Below are 20,502 nucleotides of genomic sequence, written 5' to 3'. Positions count from 1 at the left end.
AAATTTTTATAATGACAAAATGATGTCTTTTAAACCATTAACTATTCTATTTCATAAGAAACAGACTTGAAACTTAGAACATACACTCAACTAAAGAAAAAAGGTCTAGAAACACATATAACTTTGATTTGATGTGCAATATGCAAACATTTTGAGTATGTATCAGCATGCAATTTTTGTTTTAGAATTGCTTTTATGATCTTATGCTTTAAAACAGAAAACACAGACTTGAAGGACATGTTGACGAAACCATGAATATTCTCAAGGCTTTTGGCAAATTCAAGGATGATAGATAAGTAATGGTCTATTACAAGAAAATTGTAGCTAGCAATGACCCTCTTTTGGAAAACATATCTCAGGATATATAGATCTAATTGTTTACATTTATTTTTAAGTCCTAGAGAGCATTATTGATTGTGGAAATGAATGTCCTTATATCCAGAGCTGGAATAAATAATATCAGTGTTAGTACATATTCCTTGTTGTTTGCTTTTTTGTTATTGTTGCTATTTTTATTTCACATTTTTGCCTTTATAAGAAAAATATTATCTTTTATGTTGTATTTTGAAAAGTTCAGCATTCCTATTGATTCAGAATGTCCATTTGAAGGAAGGAAGCTCCAGTCTTGGCACAGCCATTTTGTGATAAACTTGTTAAAGCCGTTAAGATATGCGTGAAACATTTAGAAAATGTAGCTATTGACTGGTATTCTTGCACATGTCAGAGTAATGCCTCGTTCTTCCAAAGACAATTGATTCAATGTGGACATAAACTTCTCTTACATGCCATTATAAAATATCATATTCTAGCAGTTGTTCCCATTTTTGCTTAAATGCCAGAAGGAGACAAGATAGGCAGTGGCCCTTTAAAAGTATTTTTAAGAAAACACCAACTATAATGTACAGGCTATTAACACAAACTCCAAGCATGTAAACATTGAACTAAATTTTATTTTGTACAAGTATATGGAAAAATTGCTGCAGTTTTCAGTGCTTCCTTTTGAAAGCAGGTATAGAAGGAAAATATTTGAGATTCAGGGTTTTCCTTGTTCCAGATTTGAGGAGAAAACAGAGCAGAACAGAAACAACAGATTTTATAGATTTGAGGGTAAGAATGATCTCTTTTCTCTTGTGTATTTTATCCATGTCGAAATTAGTGTGGGTGTGTATGTTTATGTAAACTATATACAACATGTCTAAAATGCATGTATGGAAAGCATTGCATTATATGCAGAGCCAAATGAAAACAGGGAAAAATCAGCCATTAATATGACAAAAATGATAAGCTTTATTTATTACCACTTGTATAACACTTCAATTGTATAACTTTCAATAGGATGGGTGAAAGCCCTACTGATCCTTAATTATGTTTAAATTCATAAGTGGCACTGGTCTCTGTGGTGTCATTTAGTTAACTAAAAAATATGTCCAACAGGAATTAGAATCCAGGACTTTCTAACTTTTTTAAAAGTGTGTTCAATTGCAGGCAGTTCCTCACACTTCTAAATTAACTTGTAGTGATACTTCTAAGTGCTGATGGGAAAAAAGACTTCGATGACCGCCAGTGTTCTTTTTTCCCCTATGGCTCTCTACAAATCATCTCATACACCAGGGCACAAGGCTAGAAGCTAAAGAAATGAATACATAGTAATTTCTTTTTGACAATGATTTGACACTCAGCTGAAGGGAGTAGCTAACAGTATGACCTCCATAGCTCTGCTAAAAGAGATTCACTTGAAACACCCATGGGGCTATGGATTCCTGCTAATAGCAGCAATAGATGATAAAATTATGGCAGGGTAGAAATGCTTTCTCAATTAATTTCCCATCATGTTAAGGCTATTATCATTGGACGTCATCTAGTGAAAGGGGGAAGGAGGGCTGTCTAGTACCCCTGAAAGTCCCTCTTACTTAGAACAATGTGTAATTGCAGATAACAGCAAATCAGCCTCTCAGAACAGTTTACCTTCAAATAAAGCTTTTATAATATCGATCAGCAAGCACCTACAACTGAGTTTGTGTTAGTTATGCATGAAGAAAGGGTAGAGATGTGCAGTAGTGAATGGGGTAAGGACATGTCTTTAAAGATAATATTAACTTGGAAAATTCAAATTATAAATTAAGTGTCTGGCCAAAGCAGTTGGAAAGGAAAGACATACAAATATAAGGAGCAGCGTTTTTCTTTCTTGTTGGTTTAGGATGGTTTTCATGTAAGCTGCTAGCTTCTGATGAACAACAATGAACAGAGAAATAATGCAATTGATGTTACAAAACAATTTGGTAATTTTTTGAATGAAAACTCATTTCACTGTAAACTTTCGGGTAAAACACAAAAAAATCAAAAAATATATAGAGAGAAATAATGCTCTTTAATTTTAGGGCATCATCATTCAAACAGCATATTTAATGAGATACTTTAATTTTATAACTACATATTATATAACCCTAAAATGTACTATAAAAAAAAAAAAACAAAAACCAAACCCAGGGCCATCGAGTCCGTTCCGACTCATAGCAACCCTATAGGGCAGAATAGAACTGCCCCGTAGAGTTTCGAAGGAGCGCCTGGCGGATTCAAACTGCTGACCCTTTAGTTAGCAGTGATAGCACTTAACCATTACGCCACCAGGCTTTACGAAGTGTAGTGTAAACAAAGCTAAAATGAAGTGTGAACATGGTTTGAACACAGTCACAGCTTGGCAAATGGGAGCTGTTCTGGTATGGATACATGTCATTTTATGTATCCATATATTCTGAAAATCGTAACAACAACAAAAAAAGACACCAATTAAGGAACTAGCTTAAATCTTTAGGTTTACATTAAATTCCATCAAAGTGGTAAGTCCTATTTTGATAAAATGGAATCCATTACGATCAAAATTAGAGATTATATCTCATCAGTAGCATCATTTTTTTTTCTGTCGCTATTATAGTTTGCATATAATATGCGAATTTGAGCACCGTACTATGAGGAAAGAAAATAATATTCTAAAAATATGTACCAATACGCAACCTTCTACTTATTAGACCTCTACAAGGCCTAGACTCTATTTCCTCACCTCTATGCCTCCTTAGAGTACAGACGATGAAATAGGGTCCTCCTATTATAGTGTGTTAGACATTTACTGTCTTATTCCTTTCTTCTTTCCTTTTTCACTTGATGTTCTCATTTTTGGTCTTCAAACACACACACACACACACAAAATCTGTTTTGAATTTTCTTTTCACTGAGGTATTTACTTGTTTTTCTTCCAAGAGAAATTAGGTTCTATATCCTAGCCATACTGCCAATTATCTTACAGCAATTTCCTTCTCAACCTTTTCCAATATTTTCTTTCCAAAACGCTCATCAGATTTATTTAATTTTTCTCATATTCTACTAATTCGTGTCTGGGCACATTTCGTGAAGACAACTCTCATATACAGTAAACACTTCTCACTTTCTTCCTGTTGCTTACTTCCAAGGAGTAATTAATATACTATATCTTTGACACATAAAGACTATTTTGGTTTAAAAAAAATCAATTAAAATCCTTTTATGTAAAAAGTAACCTTTAGATATTGTTATATAGTCATTGTGGTCAAATATTAACAGGAAGACGATACCATTTATGTATGCATAATTGAACAAAAGCTGAAATGGAAATGATACTTTCAAAATACTAACCCATCATTCTGTTTATTTTACCATGTTTTAGGCAAGACTTCAATGATATATAAATGAGCATTTTCCCTTCTGTCATATTTCTAGCTCCATACTTCTTTATTATAAAGAAAGAAAAAAAAACATAGTATATAGTGGTTTGTTGTTGTTGTTAGCTGCCAACCGGTTGATTCTGACTCATGGTGACCCCATGCGTGCAGAGTAGAACTGTTGCATTGGGTTTTCAAGACTGCGACCTTTGGGAAGCAGACTGCCAGGCCTGTCTTAGCAACACATAAAAACTCTACTGTGAATAATTTGATTTCAGGATTATTTTAGAACTGTAAAATCATGATGTTAGATGCTGAAAAAGTCACAGTACATAAACATATTTTAATTATATTTTGTATAATATTGTAATACTTTTTGATTTATTTCACTCACGTTTTCTGCTTTTACCTTTCTATTTTCCTTGTTGGAAAAAGAAAGCTAAATGCATATTTTAGGTACTCAATCATTACAAAATGGAGCTCGCAAGAGTGAACCAGTTTGGGTAAACATCTTGAATAAACATAAAGATAAACAACAAACAAAGCACACCTGTCTGTGAAAGCAGCCTGTGTTCTTGGTCAATGAGAAGATAATGAAAGTTCTTCATGAGAAAGAAAGAAAGAAAAAATCCTGGTTGGTGACTTGGTGACTCAGTTTTTTTAAGTAAATTCATCACATCGAATTCAGTTTTAAAGCAGTTTTTTATTTGGAGACCCATCCTATTGATAACAGATTGCATTTTCATAAATTTCAAATTTTTCAATTCAGAATGAGTGGGTGTATATATGAACCTGTGTAATGGCTCAAGTTTATGTAATTTACTGTCCAAAAAGGAAGAACCACAAAAGTCAATGCTCCTTACTCTAGGTATCCAGGAAGATTTAGCGTATGTTTTGTGTATGTGACATCTCACTTTGAGATGTTTTCCTTGTTTTTTCTTTGTTTTACATGTCACTATGTGGCAGTCAGAAACCTTGGTGGTGTAGTAGTTAAGTGCTACAGCTGGGGCAGTTCTACTCTGTCTTAAAGGGTCGCTACGAGTCGGAATCGACTCGACGGCAGTGGGTTTGGGTTATTTTTTTTAATGCGGCAGTCTGCTTCCATAGAGATTTACAGACTTGGAAACCCTATGGGGTCCCTATGAGTCAAAATTGACTCAAGGGCAGTGGGTTCGATTTTTTTTGTTTTTATCTCACATTAGCCTCTGAAATACTCAAGAGCAAGAAATAGGTCTTAGGATTTGGTACCATGCTTGCATGGAGTAGGTATTCAAGGAAGGTTTGTTGAATAGCAAAGTAAAACAGAATTAGGTGTAGATCCAATTCATGCTGGTTCTCTCAAGCACACTCAAGAACTTCACTATGCTCCATCATGAGGATTAGGAGCAGGTTGGGAAAAACATAGACCTAAATAAAATACATTTGAAATACTTCTATCTGGTCTTCCTTTCCAATCAGTTTATTACTGGGGAGGTTGGTTATCCTTTTAGAACAAAGCCCATTTAAATCAGATGATTTAAAGGAGAAGAAGAACGCAAAAGAAAAAACAGGAAAAGAGAAAATGGCTCACACATTATATGAACCAAGTTGTTTGAGTTTTCCCTTAGGTGAATGGAAAATTTTGTTAAGAAAAATTCTTCAGTTGGCGTAGGAAGAAATTTAGGACTCTGGCATCTGAAGCTTGTGCATGTGGAGATAAATAGGAAAGGTGGAGTGAAAAATGAGGTAAGGGTCTAAAAAGAAATGATTTCCAATTTCTAAGATAAAAGCAGCTCTTATGTTTAATCAGGGTGAGGAGCTAAACACACAAGGTTATTGATCCATAGAGTAGAGGAGTTTTGATTTCTCTGACTTATATATTTTTCATTCATTATTGAAAGAGGTCAAAGGTGTACATACTTAAAACTATTGCATCATTTTCCCAATTCCTAGGGGACAACTGTGAAACCTGCTATCTAGCTCCTACAGTTCCATACTCAGACATTTGTTGGAGGATAAAATAGGCATATACCAGGGACAGATATCAGGGCTATGGTCTTGTATAAGGTCATCCAGCTACAATAGAGAACTGGAACCAGCATATTTACAACAGGCCTTGAAAGAGCAAAAATGCTTTCAAAAGCCATGAACTCACCACACCAAACAACTGTGTTCTGTTTTCATGAATACAGGCATTGTTTAGTAACGATGAAGGTAGTCAGCAGTGTATGTAAACTTTTCACGTCCCTTTAATTCCAGCTAGCTAACTTATGCATTGCTCACCATTTTAAAAATCTATATTCTTTCTCCTGTTTTCTCTTTTTCTTCCTAACTTTGTTTCATTTGGCCAAGGAGTTGATGTAGTCTGTTTCGTGTTTGCAAATGTAATATATATATATCACATGATTTAAGTCCAGATGTCGGACATGAACTCTGCAATCCTCTCTTGGGCTTCTACTGATATTACTCTAGTGAATAATTTATCAAACAGAATCTTAGTAAAGAAACTGTTCTTGATTTCCTTGAAACTTTTAAAGTTATCCTTTCAGGATATGTATAAATTACTTCTGTATTAGTAGTGTATATTTTAAGGATAAGATATAAATTACCTCCACATTAGTCATTTGTGAGTTGCATGAGGACTTTTGAGGACTGAAAGCAGATAATTTTTACCTTATTGAACGGGTCTCAAATGAAATAATCAGATTTACTTCTGTGTTAATTGCAACAGCTGCTATGACTGAGTCACCTTCAAGAGAAGGCCAAATAGTGTTTTTGTGCTTAAAAAAAACTTACAGATTTCTTGCAATCTGGATTTGTGTCCATTTTGATTTTTAGTGTCTGTGTGTTGATCTGCATAGGATTAAATCCCAAATTATTACTTAGGTATTGAGTATAATTCCCTTGTTTCTAAGAATGTAAAGCTATTTAGCTCATGAACACTTGATTTTCAAAGCCTTTGCCTTTTTGGTTTCAATAACAATTAGGGTATTGTTGTAATAAATAAAGATTGAAATTAATGGAAAACTAGAAAGTATCAAATTAAAACAATCTTGGCATATTTTTTTAAACTTTCACATTTGTATGGTTTGGAATTTGAAATACGTATTAGTTGCTTCAAGTTCATGGATTTAGAGTAATGCATATTTTGCTGAGACATATGTATCATGTGCCAACAAATTACTTAGCTTGAGGAAAAATGTTAAGAACACAGATTTTAAAAAATAGTGAAATAAATATAACTGAGCTTCAGGGTTGTTGTCTATATAGTGGGGATAATAATATTTACCAGTTGCAAATTTTAAATAAGAATATCACAGCAAAGGACTCCAGACATAGTAAGCATTCAATAAATAGCAATTTAGAACAATGACACACAATATGAAAAATTTTAATTAGTATTAATTAATATTTGTTAATCTTGTATTTGGAGCCCTGGTGGCAAAGTGGTTAAGAGTCAGGCTGCTAACCCAAAGGCTGGCAGTTCGAATCCAGCTGCTCTTTGGAAACTAAATGGGGCAATTCTACTCTGTCCATTAGGGTCGCTGTGAGTCAAAGCTGGTTCCATGACAACAGGTTTAATGATTTTTTTTTTTAACCTTATATTTAACCATCTCATACAATTGAAATACTCCGATGATATGCAATGGACACTTCGTTTTGTATGAATTCTTTCAGTCATTTCTGAGCTTTTGTTTACTTCTCTTAACTAAGAGATAAGGCACCTTACTGAAATATGAAGCATGACTACTAAGTTTACTTAGTCTGCTTTCCTTAATATGCATACAAAATTCCCATTGTTTTCACCTTAAATAGGAAAGGCTCCAAAAGATGGAAAATTTGGCCATATATTCATACTATACCCCGGGTTGAGGTGGGGGAATGGGGTGGGCAACAGCCTACTAATGGCAACAACTGCTCAGCCAGAAGCCAAAATGTGGTTCCCAGCTTCATCTCCTTCATATTTATTGATGTATTTTATAGTTTTTAAAACCATTCTAAAGGCTATAGTGTTATTTTCTCAGTCAAACCTTTTCAGTAAGGAACACTGCTTTCTTTTCACTATCTATTTCTGTTGAATGTCCAAAAAACGAAACCTTATACAAGTTCTACAGCAGTTTCACCAGAGTTTAATCTTAGTTTCAGGGCATACTCAATAAATGCCAGGCATTCAGAAATACAGTTGTTACTGTGCACGAGATAATATGAGGTCTTAGTGTGGGAGTAAAAATGGATCTGTGTCATGGTGCCAAGAGGATCATACCTTATCCTGAACAGCACCCTAGGGTCCTGAATTTTTTGACACAAGTGATGGTAATTCAGAGTGCCCCTTTTGGGGAACCCTATACAGCTGGAAATATGCTGATGAGCCTGAAATTTCCCCTAAGGTAATCTATGGGGAATGACAGCACCTTCAGCTTCTCCATTTTTCTAGCTGTCGTTGTTGTTAGTTGCCTTCCAGTTGGCTTCAATTCATGGATACCTTATGTATAACAAGGAAAGGTTACTGGTCCCCAAGCCATCTTCATAATGCTAGGTATGTTTGAATCCACTGTTGCAGCTATTTTCCAAGAGATACCCACTGCCACTGAGTTGATTCCAACTCATAGCGACCCTCGAGGAGATCGGTGGTGTGAAAAACGGTTACATTCTACGTCAATTATCGCAAAAATATTCCCCAACCCCTTCAGAAGGGTTGGGGTGTTCTCTTTCCCCCAGCCACAATTTAATCAGAAGAATTAAGTGCATGCTTAAGAATTCAAGAATAATTAAAATTAAAAAAAAGTGCTGATAGTTACTTCTTAAAAATTAAAATCTCAATTATTATATTTTCCAATATTTAAACATTGGGCCATTTATTTTTGTGTGTGTTGTTTTGTTTTCTTGGCTGGAAAATAATGTATCTAGGTTTGGTTTGGATTTGTATGAGCTTTCTTGTTCTAGCGAATTGTCAGAAGCAAAGGATATGTATCTCACATGGAGTAAAATGTCTGTTAACTAAACGTAGAGATTTCATTCTGATTAATCTTCGCACAGGACAAACTCTTTCACTGGAAATCACATCACAAAACCATGGAACATCATTAAACACTTTCAACAATTCTGATTATAAAATGTCAAATTGATTGCTTTAGGGGCTTCATAAAATGGGAATATTGTATGCAATATGTTCACCAGCCAGAGAAGTATAACTCTGTATATAACTGTTAAAATTAATGTCAAAAATTGGTTAACATATAGTTTATTACCTTTATAATTCTTATAAACAAACTTTCTCTTTAAGTAAAAATACACAGAAAATGGCATAATAGTTAAACATCTGATTTAGAAATAATATTGGAATAAGCAATAATGATGGACTAGTAGATTCTACTGAGCTTATAGGAGTAATAGTTTGAATAATTTCCTTTCCAAAAGTATACACAGTGAGCTTTGTGAATCCACTGAAATTTATGTACGTGCTTTGGTATCTTTTCCTACAGAGGGAAAGGTACAGTGATTTAATCCCTTTTTTATTACACAGGTATTTTATTTGCAAGGAGACACGATACTGACTGCAAACAACTTTAACATCTGACACAGCTCCTCTACTATTAATCAAAATACAAAACTCAGATTTAATACTCCTTGAAAACCTCCTATTTGGGGGTGAAATGCTTCTACTGTGTTCAGATATCCATAATACTACACTAAATTCAGATTGTCAGGGCCAGACAAATTGGGCCTCTAACCATACAATGCTGAATAATTTAACTGACTAAGCTTAAAAAAACTGATTAACAAAAGAGGATGAGAAAAAAAAATAAATAAAACGAACATCTGTATTCAAATTTCCAAAGTTTTAACTAACAATGTGCCCTAAATCTCCAACACTGTTTTGTGCCAAAAGCTTCAATGAGTATGTGTATAATCCAGTTTAGTTTATCCAAAGGGAAAAATTATCATTAATCTTTAATTTACCTTCTTGTGCATTCTTAAACAGAACACTGCAAACTTTCCTTTGTGGAAAAAATTTTCCTGTTAATCCATATTCTCCATGTTTTGGGACTGGCAGCAGTACAAATTAAGGAATAGAATGTCAGTTATGCAAAGTGCCTTATCTAATGCAGATTTAGTTTACTACACTGTGAATCAAAGATACTATATGGTATTAAACACATTTTTCACCTCTTTAATTTTATGCTAATATTATATATAATTATACAACTATTAAAACTCAGATATAAGTATTGTGCTAGCAAAAATTAGCACAGGAAATATAATATGATGAACCACATGAAACTGCTGTTTGATGAAGAAAAATGATCAAATATTGGCAATTCATATGATTTAATTTAACTCAGAAATAAATTCTTCAAACCACATGCTGCCTTCTAGCAAGTATAAAGCTTGCATTCTCAACTTCCCCAATATAGACACAGCAGATAATAATACAATCGGTGTTGGGACATTGTTTGTTTTGAAATATGAGTTTGTTTCAATGTGACTGATATTTTAGGGAACAATTTGAGGATAAAGCAAATTTTAGATTGTTTATGCGTGATTTTGATCGAGGAACACTAATGAACTTAGAATACTGAGCTCAGCTGAACCGTGCCTCCAACGGATACACAAACTGCCCACACGTACACTCCTTACACATCTATCTGTTACCTCGGGTCTTAAAACTTTATTTTGAATTTCAGATAGCCTCCTTCCTTCCGCCACTTCACAATAACTCACATGCGGTAACCCTTCCAACCTACCACAAGCAAAGTTTAAGTAGTTTTTCAAGGTAAAGTGTCATCTTTATTGTAACATTTATGTATTTCTTAACTGTTTAATGTAGGTAAAACAGTGCTGCTGTTTTTATGATTTTGTGTTCCTATCTTTTTTTTTTGTAGTCTCACTGATGAAGTTTTTGAATATTGTGCTCCTAACCACATTTTCTCCATGAGCCCTATAGTTTTCACTGCATGATTTTGTACAGTGTGGTGGTTTTTAGAAACATACATGTCCAGTTACAGCAGAACTGACTGGATCCTATTTTATCTTTGGAGAAGGGAAAGGTACTTGTTCAATTTCAAGTATCTATTAAGCTTTGGAAACCCTGGTGGTGTAGTGGTTAAGTGCTATGTCTGCTAACCAAAAGGTTGGCAGTTCAAATCCACCAGGTGCTCCTTGGAAACTCTATGGGGACAGTTCTGCTCTGTCCTGTAGGGTTGCTATGAGTTGGAATTGACTCAATGGCAGTGGGTTTGGTTTTTTGGTTATTAAGCTTGGAGCAGTTTTAAAGCTAGGTTTTCTAATTTTAAATGTAGAAATTGTTGCACTACATTCTGCTGATATTTATATTTGGGGGGGTAATATAGCTAAATTTGGAGCCCTAGTGGCCCAGTGGTTAAGAGCTATGGCTGCTAACCAAAAGTTCAGTAGTTCTAATCCACCAGCCGCTCCTTGGAAACTCTATAGGGCAGTTCTACTCTGTCCTATAGGGTCACTATGAGTCAAAATGGGCTCTGCAGCAATGGGCTTAGTTTTTTGTTTGTTTGTTTGTTTTATAGCTAAATTTATATAATCAAATCAGAAGTTTTGTTTGCTTGTTTGGCTTGGTTCGTTTTAGTTTTCAGGTTGTATTTACAGCATCCATTACCTTGTCTGTAATTTAGAATTTTTATCCTGTTTAATTTTAGAAGCATATCTTTGCCATTAGAACAAAGACTCATATATGAATTTTTTAAAACTTATTCTTACTAGGGTTTTGGAATAAACAAAACTTCCTATTTCACTTGAATCTTGAATCAGTTTTCTTTATTTTAATATATAAGAGGACTGATTTTGAAATCACTTATCGCGTATTTGACCAGGCTCTTGAGAGGCTGGCATATGAAATAGAGTCTGATTCCAGTTTTGATGACTGTCTTCTTCATGCCCCTCTTGCCTGACTTCTCGGCAAGCCAGCCCAGGCACTCTCCTCTTTGGTGCCAATGTAAACTACAAGCCATGCAAGCCCAATCTGCACACTGAAGCCCTCACCCCACTGCCACCCTCTGAAAATTCTAGCCACAATAAAAGCCAAACTCAGCAAAGTAGCCCCCCTTACCTCTCCTAAGCCATCTCTCCACCCTCCTGGGAGCCTGCTCTGCCCTACCCAGACAAGTTCCTTTTGTGAATGATAAATCTGTTTCTATCCTCTTGGTTCAATTGTGACATCATTAGTTTCAACATTCAAAATGTTTTGGTAGGCAGGTTCTATCCCACCTCCTCCGGGTGACTTCAACAGCATAAAATCATTCTAGCACTATTCTCACATTGGAGTCTTTCCAATAAAATAATATTAATAATAATGTCATACTTCCTTGCAATGCTTCTTAGAGCCACTTCTCTGCCACATATGGAAATATAGCCTGAATGTCATACACTGTAGTTCAGTGCAATGAAGAGAAGGGAGATCCTGATCTGTGATAGGAAAGGTGTGTATATATATATATATATATATATATATATATATATATATCTTTCAATTAAGGTGAACCTATATTAAAATAAGAAAAATGAAACACTGTCAATGGATGGAAAAACCACAGTCTAAGCCAATATATATTTTAACATTTCAATCTTGGAAAGTAATAGTCAACCAAATGTAATATATATAATTCAAACCGTATTATATTTTACTAAAACTTAAGACATTAAAAGAATACATTCTTAATTAGTTTTATGTTTGCTAGATAATATAATAACCCATATAAAAAAGAAAATTGGATCCATTACAACTATTATGGATTTATAGACATGATCACACTGACTAGAACTACAGTAGATAGCCATGTGTGAATACACAAGTGTTACTGCGCAGAGACAGGCTTCCCTCGAGTGAGAGGGAGAATGCCCTGTACATGCTTATGGCATTTAATCTAGGTTTATAAGGAAACTCTTAGAATAGCACTGTCATATTAAATCCCTTTCCAGGTCATAACTATTCTACTTTCTAAATATCTCTTCAAGCCATCCACTTTTTTTTTTTTTTTCCACCATTATTTTAGTTACAGCATGGAGGAAGATGCACTTGGGCAACTCAGGATGGGGGTGGGTCAATGAAGAGGAAACAGATCATATAGGAGCACTCCAAAACTCAGGGGCTTGGCATGGTTAGAGGCTTCTGCCTGAAGTGTAGGCCTGACTCCATATTGTATTTATAACTACAGGATGCAAAATTTTATAAGACATTGTACAAACTAGGTTATGCTAAAGAATGTGGTTTTGCTTGTCCTCGTTTTGCTTGCACAAACGTTCCAGGAAAGCATGTGTTTTTACTGGTAAGCCAATTTTGAGAAAATGTCTCGTAGCCCCCTCAAAAAGTCTTTTCTGCAACCTTGTACTTTTCCATGGATGTGTCTTAACTGCCTACATGTGGTTTTTGCCTTTTAAATGTTTGTCTGAATCTGCTCTTTGGAGCACTCCACGATTAATTTACTATGTGTATCCCCAAATTCAGTTGCTTAATCTTCAATAATACTCTTTAAGTTCACAGAGACTCAAATTCCAGTCTTAGCCATTTTTGGTGGCTGCCAAGGGATTTGAAGGTGCATTTTTTTCACACAACCCCAAGAAGTAGAAGAGCTAGATCTTCAGTTGACCAGCGTGAACTCCTTGAGCTCATACATCTCCACGGATTCTTGGGAGTTGTCTTAAGGTAATCCCTCTCGAATCTGAGCTCTGCTCCCTTGTTTAGAGCTCTTTAAGAGTTATTATAATATTTGGTTTCACTTTGTTCTTGAAAGAATTTGTGTCTCCATTTAGTGACACACTAAGAGAAGTTTTGGGCTTGTGCAAATTACTGTCTTAGGGGTTTTTGAGTTTGTGGAATCTCAGACGCCATAAATCACAAAGAACAAAAGGACATAAGACGTAGGATTTGCAGCGTCAGAGAATCCTAAAATGTAAGCAAACCTGAACATTCTATGAAAAACAGGAAATGCCATATCGAGGGGCAATGCAAAATTCCCTTCTGGGACTCCTGCCTGACATCTGCAGAAGCATTATTATTCTGCCATTTGTTTTTTACCTATCTACTTGGCATAACCTCACAAAGGACAGTCTGGAGAATATGTGGCCTCTTTTGAGTCCTTTTGAATTGTCTTAATTTTCTACACAGTAAACTAGAAAAGAGGGCTCCTGAATTAAGCAGTCTCAATGGGACACCTGTTTTAATTGGTATTTGAAGCTTCTAGAAGATGCAATGAAAGTAAAATCAAGTCCTTAAAGGATACTGTTTCTAAATTGACTGCAGAGAGAAAAAAATTACAGTGCCAAAACTCTTCAGCTGTTCCTTCGGTACTCCAGTAGCAGTCTCTCTCTAGTACTCATATGCATTAATATTCTTCTGACAATATTCTGTTTGAGCTTCCTTTCTTTCATAAAGAACTAGTTGAAGAGCAACTGGCTAAACTGGGCACTATTGCCCTTCCTGAAATTCCCTTTAACATTAAACATTAACCAAGAAATCCTCCACAGATTACTTTCTCCCTTTGGTCTAAAGCAGAGCTTTGTTCTATAATAAGAGTTTCCCATACCTCATTAAGACCTTCAAAAATTTAAGAACGAATATAGAATTTTAATAGAAACCTATCAGCCTGGACTGTCAAATTTACATTAATTGAGAGGAGGTAGAGTCAAGACGGTGGGATAGATAGATGCTTCCGGCGAGCCCTCTTTACAACAAAAACCCAAAAAAACAAGTGAAAAGAGTATATCTGTGACAAGCTGGGAGCCCTGAGCTTCAAAGTCAAGCTTAGAAAACAAACTGAGGGACGGGGGAGGAAGAGACCTTTCAGAAGCAGAGAGGAGTTACCAGACCAGAATCGCAGGGAGCCCTCAGGCACCATTCCTGGAGAGGCGGTGCCGGGCTGGTACTAGCACTCAGCTGCAGTTTCCTCAGGGAGAAACAGCCAGCCACACAGCCTACTCACATGTCCGGAACCTGAAAAGAACGGTGCTCTCGGCAAAAGCTGAGTACTTGCATATATTTTACTGTGCCCCCACACCCCCAAACTGTCTTCAGCAGCGGAATTCCCTGGGCCTGACATAGGCACTTTTGAGCACCTAGAGCCATCCTCCCAACCTTGGGGAAGGAAAAAATTTGCAATTGGGGGAAAAGATATTTTGCTAGCTCCGTTAACTGGAGGAGCTTAGGACAGAAGCGGCTCCTGTCGAGGCATAAACCACCCATGGACTTTGAGCACCTTCCCTTCTGCATGGACCTGTGTGGGCCTATTTTGGGAGAATAGGCCCTTATTAGCAGACTCCAACCATTTCAACTGTGTGGTGGAGAGGTGGGTGTTTGATGTTTGACATTGCTTTGCCTATTAAACAAGGTCCTCACCTACCCCCATCAGGAACCTAAGGACTGGTAGCTCCACTCAGGTCATCTAGTCACTCAAGACAGACCAAAGATAACAGGTACCTCCCAGTCCTTACAACCAAAAACTTTGGGTGCCCATGGTCCCTCTGCAGAACCCACCCACCAGCACGCTCTAGGGAACAGGGGCGCACTTCCCTCAGAGACTCTCGAGGGTTGGCTCTCATCCCCCTGCCTTGTTCAGAGCCTGACCCCCTGCTTCAATCAGATACAGTATGTACGCCAATCACCCCTGCCCCTCTAAGACTGTAGGACAGAGCTTGTACCACATACTTGATGATCAGCTACCTGGAAACCTGAGCTGAATTCATACAAGAAAACTGAATGGACTCCTAGGCTGATATACCTGGCTCTAGCCATCTAGGGACAGGACATCAGAGCTCCAAAGGTGAAAATAATCAAGCTAGCTACACAAGCAACGCATAGGGGTATACCAAAACAAAACAAAGCAAGAAGATACGACACGGTAAGCAAGCATAAACTAGTACAATAACTTATAGATGGCTCGGAGAGAACAGTCAATATCAAGTCACATAAAGAAACAGACCATGATCACCTCAACAGGCTCTCAAAACAAAGAATCCAGGGATCTTCTAGATGAAAGAGCATTCCTGAATTACCGGATGCAGACTACAAAAGATTAATGTACAGAACCTTCAAGACATCAGGAAGTAAAGGAGGCAATACTCAGAACATGCCAAGGAACACACAGATAAAGCAACTGAAGATATTAAAAGATTACTCAGAAACAAAATGAAAAGTTTAATAAGCTGGAAAAATCCATAGACAGACAACAATCAGAAATTCAGAAGATTAACAATAATTTTACAGAAGTAGACAACTCAATAGAAAGTCAGAGGAGCAGAATTGAGAAAGTAGAAGCTAGAATTTCTGAACTTGAAGATAAATCACTTGGCACTAATATATTTGACGAAAAATCAGATAAAAGAATTAAAAAAAAATATGAAGAAACCTTAAGAGTCATGTGGAACTCTATCGAGAGATATAATCTATGAGTGTTTGGAGTACCAGAACAGGGAGGGATAACAGAAAATACAGAGAGAATTGTTGAAGATTTGTTGGCAGAAAACTTCCCTGTTATTGTGAAAGATCAAAAGATATCTATCCAAGATACTCATCTACCTCCACATAAGGTAGATGTTAAAAGAAGTTCACCAAGACATATTGTAATCAAACTTGCCAAAACCAAAGATAAAGAGAGAATTATAAGAGCAGCAAAGGATAAATGAAAAGTCACCTACAAAGGAGAGCCAATAAGAATAAGCTCGGACTACTTGGCAGAAACCATGCAGGTAAGAAGCAAATGGGATGACATGTTTAAAAAGTTGAAGGAAAAAATTGTCTGTCAAGAATCATATATCCAGCAAAACTGTCTCTTAAATATGAAGGTGAAATTAAGACATTTCCATATAAACAAAAGTTTAGAGAATTTGTAAAAACCAAACCAAAACTACAAGAAATACTAAAGGGAGTTTTTGGTTAGAAAATCAATAATATCAAGTATCAACCCAAGACTAGAACACTAGGCAGAGCAACCAAAAGTCAACCCAGACAGGGAAATAAAAAAAAAAAACAAAGCAAGATTACTAAAAAAAAAAAAGGCTCAAAACATGGTAACAGCAATGTTATTATATAAAAGAAGACAACATTAAAATAATAAAGAGGGACTAAAAAAATGTAATCATACACCTTCCATATGGAGGGGAAGATACGGTGATATGAAGAAGTAAAAGTTAGGTTGAAATTTAGAAAAATAGGGGTAAATAATAAGGTAACCACAAATGAGACAAACTATCCTACTCGTCAAAATACAATACAGGAAAAAAATAGAGACCCAGCAGAAACAAAATCAACAACAAGAAATATGAGGAAAGGACAATATACAATCTACTCAGCACATAAAATTAACTGGGGAAAAGAAACTGTCAACAACACACAAAAAAAGACATCAAAATGATAGCACTAAATTCATACCTATCCATAATTACCCTGAATGTAAATGGACTAAATACACCAATAAAGAGACAGAAAGTGGCAGAATGGATTAAAAAACAAGATCCCTCTGTACGCTGCCTACGAGACACACCTTAGACTTAGAGGCACAAACAAACTAAAACTCAAAGAATGGGAAAAAAAATATATCAAGCAAACAACAATCAAAAAAGAGCAGCAGTGGCAATATTAATTTCTGACAAAATAGACTTTAAAGTTAAATCCATCAGAAAGGATAAGGAAGGACCCTATATAATGATTAAAGGGACAATACATCAAGAAGATATAACCATATTAAATATTTATGCACCAAGTGACAGGGCTGCAAGATACTTAAACTCTATCAGCATTGAAAAGTGAGATACAGCACCACAATAATAGTAGGAGACTTCAACACACCACTTTCAGTGAAGGACAGGACATCCAGAAAGAAGCTCAATAAAGACACAGAAAATCTAAATGCCACAATCAACCAACTTGACCTCGCAGACATATACAGAGCACTCCGCCAAATGGCAGTCAAGTATACTTTCTTTTCCAATGCACATGGAACATTCTCTAGAATAGACCACATATTAGGTCATAAAGCAAGCCTTAGCAGAATCCAAAACATTGAAATATTATAAAGCATCTTCTCTGACCATAAGGCCATAAAAGTGGAAATCAATAACAGGAAAAGCAGGAAAAAGAAATCAAACACTTGGAAACTGAGCAATACCCTGCTCAAAAAGGACTGGATTATAGAAGACATTAAGGATGAAATAAAGAAATTCAGAGAATCCAATGAGAATGAAAATATTTCCTATCAGAACCTTCGGGACACAGCAAAAGCAGTGCTCAGAGGCCAATTTATATCAATAAATGCACACATCCAAAAAGAAGAAAAGGCCAAAATCTAAGAATTATCCCTACAACTTGAACAAATAGAAAGAGTAACAAAAGAAACCCACAGAGAGCTGAAGAAAACAAATAATAAAAATTAGAGCTGAATTAAATGAAATAGAAAACAGAAAAATGAAAGAATTAACAAGACCAAAAGCTGTTTTTGAAAAAATCAACAAAATTGGTAAAGCACTGGCCAAACAGACAAAAGAAAAACAGGAGAGGAAGCAAATAACGCGTATAAGAAATGAGATGGGTGATATTACAACAGACCCAAATGAAATTAAAAGAATCATTCAGATTACAATGAAAAACTATACTCAAACAAATTTGAACACCTAGAAGAAATGGATGAGTTCCCAGAAACACACTACTTACCTAAACTAACACAAACAGAGGTAGAACAATTAAATAGACCCATAACAAAAGAAGAGATTGCAAAGGTAATCAAAAAACTCCCAACAAAAAAAAAAGCCCCGGTCTGGACAGCTTCACTGCAGAGTTCTACCAAACTTTCAGAGAAGAGTTAACACCACTACTATAAAGGTATTTCAGAGCATAGGAAAAAAAATAAAAAATTCAGAGCATAGAAAAGGACGGAATATTACCAAACTCATTCTATGAAGCCACCATATATCCCTGATACTAAAACGAGGTAAAGACACCACAAGAAAAGAAAATTATAGACCTATATCCCTCATGAATGTAGATGCAAAAATCCTCAACAAAATTCTACAATGGAATTCAACAACATATCAAAAAAATAATTCACCATGACCAAGTGGGATTCATACCAGGTATGCAGGGATGGTTCCACATTAGAAAAACAATTAATGTAACCCACCACATAAATAAAACAAAAGACAAGATTCACATGATCTTATCAATTGAGGCAGAAAAGGCATTTGACAAAGTTCAACACTCATTCATGGTAAAAACTCTCAGCAAAATAGGAATAGAAGGAAAATTCCTCAAGATAATAAAGGGCATTTATACAAACCCAGCAGCCAACATCATCCTTGATGGAGAGATTCTGAAAGACTTCCCCTTGAGAACGGGAACCAGACAAGAATGCTCCTCATCACCACTCTTATTCAACATTGTGCTGGAGGTCCTAGCCAGAGCAATTAGGCTAGATAAAGAAATGAAGGGCATCCAGATCGGCAAGGAAGAAGTCAAAGTAGCTCTGTTTGTAGATGACACGATCTTAACACAAAAAAACCCCAAGGAATCCCCCAGAAAACTACTGAAACTAAAGAAGAGTTCAGCAGAGTATCGGGATACAACATAAACATACAAAAATCAGTTGGATTCCTCTAGACCAACAAAAAGAACATCGAAGAGAAAATCACCAAATCAATGCCATTTACAGTAGCCCCCAAGAAGATAAAATACTTAGGAATAAATCTTACCGGAGATGTAAGACTTATACAAAGAAAACTACAGTACACTTCTGCAGGAAACCAAAACAGACTTACATAGGTGGAAAAACATACCTTGCTCATGGATAGGAAGACTTAACCTTATAAAAATGTCTATTCTACCAAAAGTGATCTATACATTTAATGCAATTCTGATCCAATCCCAAGGCCATTCTTTAATGAGATGGAGAAACAAATCACCAACTTCATATGGAAGGGAAAGAGGCCCCAGATAAACAAGACATTACTGAAAAAGAAGAACAAAGTGGGAGGCCTTACTTTACCTGATTTTAGAACCTATTATACCACCACCATAGTCAAAACAACCTGGTACTGGTACAACAACAGATACATAGAACAGTGGAACAGAATTGAGAATCTAGACATAAATCTATCCACAAATGAGCAGTTGATATTTGACAAAGGCCCCAAAACAGTTAAATGGGGAAAAGACAGTCTTTTGAACAAATGGTGCTGGCATAACTGGATATCCATCTGCAAAAAAATGAAACAAGACCCATACCTCATTCCATGCACAAAAACGAGCTCAAAATGGATCAAAGACCTAAATATAAAATCTAAAATAATAAAGATCATGGAAGAAAAAATAGGGACAACGTTAGGAGCCCTAATACGTGGCATAAACAGTATACAAAACATTATTAACAATGCAGAAGAAAAACTAGATAACTGGGAGCTCCTAAAAATCAAACACTGATGCTCATCCAAAGACTTCACCAAAAGAGTAAAAAGATTACCAACAGCTGAGGAAAAGTTTTTAGCTATGACATTTCTGATCAGCACCTGATCTCTAAAATCTACATGATACTGCAATAACTCAACTACAAAAAGGCAAATAACCCAATTAAAAAATAGGCTAAATATATGAGTAGACACTTCACTAAAGAAGATATTCAGGTAGCTATCAGGTGCGTGAGGAAATGTTTATGATCATTAGCCATTAGAGAAATGCAGATCAAAACTACAATGAGATTTCATCTCACTCCAACAAGGCTGGCATTAATCCAAAAAACTCAAAATAATAAATGTTGAAGAGGTTGTGGAGAGATTGGAACACTTACACACTGCTGGTGGGAATGTAAAATGGTACAAC

The sequence above is a fragment of the Loxodonta africana genome, chromosome 6, assembly GCF_030014295.1.
Source record: "Loxodonta africana isolate mLoxAfr1 chromosome 6, mLoxAfr1.hap2, whole genome shotgun sequence".
Lineage (NCBI taxonomy): Eukaryota > Metazoa > Chordata > Mammalia > Proboscidea > Elephantidae > Loxodonta > Loxodonta africana.
This window is presented reverse-complemented; position numbering follows the sequence as displayed.